Raw genomic sequence first — 6,000 nt, 5'->3', positions numbered from 1 at the left:
TAAAATGACATTTTCTAGCCTATGGAAAATGTAAATAGTTATTTTCATAGCAAGTGCGGAAAGTGATTATTTCCCGCATGCTGACTGAAGTTGGGCATCAATCGAGTGCGGGGAAGGCACTTTCCGCACGTGATAGGAACATCATTTTTTCTACAAGCGATTTTCAATAATTGAAAAAAAATGCTAAATTAAAATTGAAAAACAAATTTTTAATAAGAGTGAATTTAAGAATGTGGGTATTTTTTAAATATTCATATTACGTATATAACTAAAATGTTATCATTTGCGTACGCTCGTAGGTTTTTTAAGTCTGTTATGTCAAAAACTTGGTTAAGATAGGCATGAAACTCAATTTTCCATGCTGAAAGTAGTATTAAAGCTCTAAAAATAGTACAAATTTCTAAGCAAATTAATAAAACTTGAAAAGTTACTCTTCAAGTCAATTTTCTTGAACCTAATGTCAATATCCTGTAATAAAGACTTTTTCAAGATTAAATTATCGAAATTTGTCTTGAAATTATGAAAACTTACTTCAAATGTAAATTTTAAGATTCTGATGTCACTTTTCATTAGTTCAGAGTCACTTTTTGGTGTCTAAGTCAATTTTAAAGGTTTAAATGTGTGAATTTAGGTCAAAAATTCTGGAAAAGGTAATTTTTCATGTCTACAAGACAATTTCCAACAATAAAGCCTTAAACTGGTACAACGACAATTTTTAAGCCTCTCAAGTCAATTTTCACCGTTTCAAAGTTAATTTACTAGTTTCTAAGTAAATTTGCAAGACTATAGTCTTTCAATTTGTCTGAAAACTATGAAAACGGGTTACGAAAACATTTTTTAAGCTTCTTAACTAAATTTTCACCGTTTTCAAGACAATTTTTAAGAAAGTAAGATAAATAAGTTTCTACGAACCAATTTTGCGTGAAATAAGTCATCACTCTAGTGGAATTTCCAGTAATGAGGGATATTAATAATCTGCATAAATTGACCTTATTGACTTACAAAACAAAAAATTAGAAAGATTTATCCTATTTGGACGAACGAAGTATGGTGACAAAACAAAAACAAAAAACCATTATAGCGCAAATGACTTGAATTGACAAAGAAGCTATAAAAAGCAACATCGCAAATTTTTACTAGAAAATTAGAAAAAGTACTGATAAAACCGGTTTTTAAGGTGCAATTTAAAAACACCAATAATCTGAAAGTCTGAATTGCCTCCACGTTTCTGTTACATTTTGTAACATCATCGCCTTTTATCTAGATTTTTAATTAGTCATATCTTAGTTATTTATCCAGACACTTTTTTAAACACTAAAGTATCTAATTAGGTGATTAATTACATTTCTAGAACAAATATGCCACTTCCAGTGAGTTTTCTTTTTAGATTATAAATTAATTCTTAATTTTTTTCTAGATTTTTTAATCTTGACATTCTGTAGGGTGCATCAAAAAATACAGAAATTTTTAGGTAGAGATTCAAATAAATTGGTAGTATAGCCCGGAAATTTCTATCCTAGCAAAATCATTAAATGTTAACAAATCGAAGTGGATGATATCATTGTAAATAAGTTTTAATCAATGGTTTATCTCTGTTGCATAAACATTGCAATCGATAGAAGACGACCTTGTTTCAGTATTGGATTACGGATTAAATAATGCACTGTTGCTTTACTTTTTTGTTGTTTTGGTCTTGTTTTGCCTGGAGAAGAGCAAAGTTTGATCTTGTTTATGTTGCTTTTGCTTGTAGTTTTCTGTACTTCAAAACTTTGCAGCAAATTCTAGATATTTCCAAAGTTGACGTTTGGTAAAGTGAATTATTATTGCAAGCTGGAGATGCAATTTAATCCAGTAAATTCAATTAAACAATCAAGTAGTATAATTTTATTAACCAATTTTTGACTGTTTCTTTGTTCAAAAAGACTTGAGAAACATGGTAATTGGATATCATCGATATTTTGCAAATCATAAAATTGACAATGTTGTGTTTTGTGTTATTTTCCGAAAGAATATTCTGTTTATATGTACCGGGTGAAAAAAAAAGGAAAAAAAAATAATTGGCCATGAAGAATCGCTGGAAAATATTTTCAAGTTCTAAAAATGACCACCAGAGGGAACTGCCTTCTTAAATTTTAAAATTGCATTTTCTATAAATTTTGCATAACAGACTAAAAAGTGTTTTCCATATTTTTAAAGAGAACCAGCTTATCTATCATTTTTGGTAAAAAAATTGGGTGGGTTGGGAGGTGTTCAATTGTTTTTGCAATAACTTATTAACGGTTTGACCGATTTTAACAAATTTGGTATCGTTGAAAAGAGTATTTCTAGGGCAATAAGAATCAACCAAAATATAGTTAATTTAGTTCTCTCTTATTTCGCAAAGGGGCTAGTGTTGACACCATTATCCAAATTCCAAATTAATCAAAAACGTTTTTTAAAATTGCGTTTCTAACCTTAAATATTTTGAAAATCAGATTAAAGGAAAGCCAAAATTTGAGCGGTAAAGTTCCTAAAACTATTAAAAATTTAGCTACAAAATGAGTAAAAGGTTAAAGAGGCAATTGTGAGTCTAAACAGAATTAATTTAAACTTTATTTAAAACAAATATAAGGACAGCATACTAAACTTATTACTTTAATATCACTCTCAAAACTCTTACTTTTAGTGTAAAAAGTAAGTCTAAGACCCAAATTGGTATACTATAATCAAATTCCACATATTTTGGGCACCATTTATGAAGTTTTTTTGTAAAATCGTCCTTTTTTGAAGCAACATGAATGTTATTATAATAAATATTTTATTAAATAATGCCTAAATGAATTCTATTTACACTCACAATTGGTTCAACATCTTATTCTTCTTGTAGCTAAATTGGTTTTTAGTTTTAGGAAATTTTCAAAATTCACTAATCTGAGTGTCCCAATATTTGAGGTTTGAAAAACGGTTTTACTGGCCTATTTGAAAGTTATATGGCTACTTTTTCATATAGAAAAAGGCATATCATTCCTTTTGATTTTCTTTGGAATTTGTATCAAAACTAACCCACTGACGGCAAAGGATTCAACTAAATTAACTTTATTTACCGCTAAGAAAATATAGCAGATTATTACAAAACTAATTGGACTGCTAGATAAACTGGTTCTCTTTAAAAATGTGAACAAACATTTGTAGTTTGTTAAGCTAATTATATAAAAAATGCAATTTTAAAATTTAAGGTGGCAGTTACGCTTTCTGATGGTTATTTTTATGCCCAATTTACCCAATAGAAAGACGACAAACGGTTTCTGAGATGTGGCGGAAGAACACTCTTATTGGGCCACCCGGTATGTGTGTACATAAGTAAATGGTCCAAATCCTAGGTCAAAAAAAAAATGTTCACTATTGTTACAAGGATTGTTACACCAACACTCAAACACTCTGTATTTCCGAAACAATTAAGAGATGAAGTGAACAACATGTATTTCAATCGCAATTCAATCTTCCTCATCTTTAAAACTACTCATATTTTAGACACTTAATGTTTTCTTTAGTTTGCTCTGTTCATTTCTACTTTTAGTAAAATCAACAGCCAGAATTTAAACAGATCCTTAATCCTGTCCTGTTTAAGTTGTTGAAGTAACTCAAAACCTTGAGACTCGTCGTACAATATAAAAATTGTTTGCGATATACCTGCCTCTGACGACAAATATAAAGACAAAAGTCTCGAATTGCTCGGGCTCGGGTTTGTCACCAAATAAAAAAGACAAATTGCTGCTTACGTTTTGGGTAAATAAAAACGGGGGCAAAGAATTGTGTAAATTGACACGCACCACCCCTCTGTCACCTGACAGGAAAAAAGTTTAATATTGCACACATCTCTTTCACAGAATTATTATTAAAGTAACGGGCAAAAACGTGAAAATATTGGAAATTTTGCTGTCTGAAACAATCGACCCCACTTTGCTTCTGACAAAGTGCAAGAATTCGATCACTTAAAACAAATACATACTAACAAAACCAATTAGAATATTCAATGGCTTTAATTTGATTTATCTTCTATTGTAAGTGTGTTCCTGAATTTCTTTTTTTTTTTAAAGTTTAACATTACTATTGTAATAAATTTAGGGACGTAGACATAGATCTTGGCGCACCAGGGGTCACAGTCTGAGAAGAAGAGCCACCCCAAGGAAGCCCGTTGATGGCCTATAATCTGGTTGTCAGCGTCCGTTATTTATCAATTTAAGGCCCCTGTATACCTGCTTGTTTTTCTTGTTTAATTCCCTTGTTTCGGTGCTTTATCTATTGATTTATCTATGGCGGGATGCGGTTAGGGTTGGGGGATGACGACCAGCCGCTGGTTTTGGGTTTCTAGGGTTTTGATCTTTTTTATTGGTCTTGGATTCTGCCGTTTTGCTGCTACGTTAAAACTTAAAAACCCGTTCAAAAACAAACATTTCAAGATAGTAATTTTAAATTTGTTTGAAACTTGCGTAAATACTACTACTAAGTTAAATAGAACTTAGTCATTAAAGCAAAAAAAAATATTTAATTATATACAGAGTTAGAAAAAGAAATTGGACAGTCGTGACGTGTATCTGTTTATTTTAATTACATTTCAATCTGTCATAAACTTGAAAATTGTCAAATATCATTTTATCAACCGATAAAACTTACTTAAAAGTAGTGATGGGCGTAAACTTACCATGTCCGGTTATTTACCGCTAAGGTAAAGTAAAATTGGAAAAGTAAAAAATTAGAACATTTTAGCTTTTATTTAAGTTGGAGAGTTATTTACCAAAAATTGGTTTGATGCAACAAATTTTCAAATCAGTTGAAATTTTAGCTCCCTAGAACTCTATTTTTGGGAGTTTAGGGAGGTTGAACCACTCAAATTAACCGTCTTGAGCTCCTCTTTCCAGTAGTGTTGAGCAAAAATTTCTATCTGAAAAATTGCGTACAAAATGACCAAAAACCGTCAATCCATATACTGTTCATGCACACCCTGTATACTGAAAGCAAAAACGGTCCTGCAAACTTACAGTGCTGAGTTAAGGAGCTGAATAGGAATATTTTTGGTCTCTTGTAATTTTGTTGTATTTTTTACCGTTTTCGAATTTTTTAGGAAAAACTGGTTTGGTGCAACAAATTTACAAATCAGTAAAATTGTGATCTAAAATTTTAACACAATTTAAAAGATAGTCAGGGACATAATCGCCTGTATTTTTCTATCCAATAACATTACAAAAAAACACTACAAAATTTGGTACAGTCAGGAAGAAAAACGGTGTTAAAGTTTGAACTGTCAGAAACACAGTTTGAAAGTACAGTTAGAGATAAAACCCCTGTAAAAATTATTTGGAGTGAGAAAATGACTGTTTTAAGCACATTTTCAGAATCCTCAATAAATTTCCTATCGAATAACCTGAAGAACACTACAAATTTTGGTACATCCTGGAAGAAAATCGAAGTCAAATTTTGAACTGCCAGAAACACAGTTTCAAATAAAAATCAGGGATAAAGTCGCCTGTAAAACCCACTTGAAGTGAGAAAATGACTGTTTTAAGAACATTTTTGAAATCCTCATTCAATTTCCTATCGAATAACCTGAAAAAAAAATAGAAAATTTACTACAGTCAGGAAGAAAAGTGTGTAAATCATATTTCAATAATAATTTTATAGTTTCATGGGTTTTTTTGGCGATTGTGACTTATAACTGTCTTGTGTTGATGTATTACGACCTCTCACAATGGTGGTAACTGTCAAATACAACTCCTTGAAACCTGACCATAGGAAAACTAGGCAACTGAGAGAGAAACATTAATAATTGCATACGCGAGACGAAGACAGAAAACTTAAAAAAACTTCAGAAAGACGAAAATTTTGCTGCAATGTTGTCACTCGTTTCTCTGAATTCGTCAACTAGATTACTTGCAAAGTTCATTTTGTGGCTAGAACATTACTATTTATTTATTAATAATTCTGGCAACATTGCCTCGAAGTTTTCGCCTACGAGATATTTTA

The sequence above is a fragment of the Ips typographus genome, linkage group LG1 (genome assembly GCF_016097725.1).
Source record: "Ips typographus isolate SLU linkage group LG1, UJ_Ityp_2.0, whole genome shotgun sequence".
In the NCBI taxonomy this organism is placed as follows: domain Eukaryota; kingdom Metazoa; phylum Arthropoda; class Insecta; order Coleoptera; family Curculionidae; genus Ips; species Ips typographus.
The sequence above is the reverse complement of the archived record's forward strand: the minus strand, read 5'-3'. Positions refer to the sequence as shown.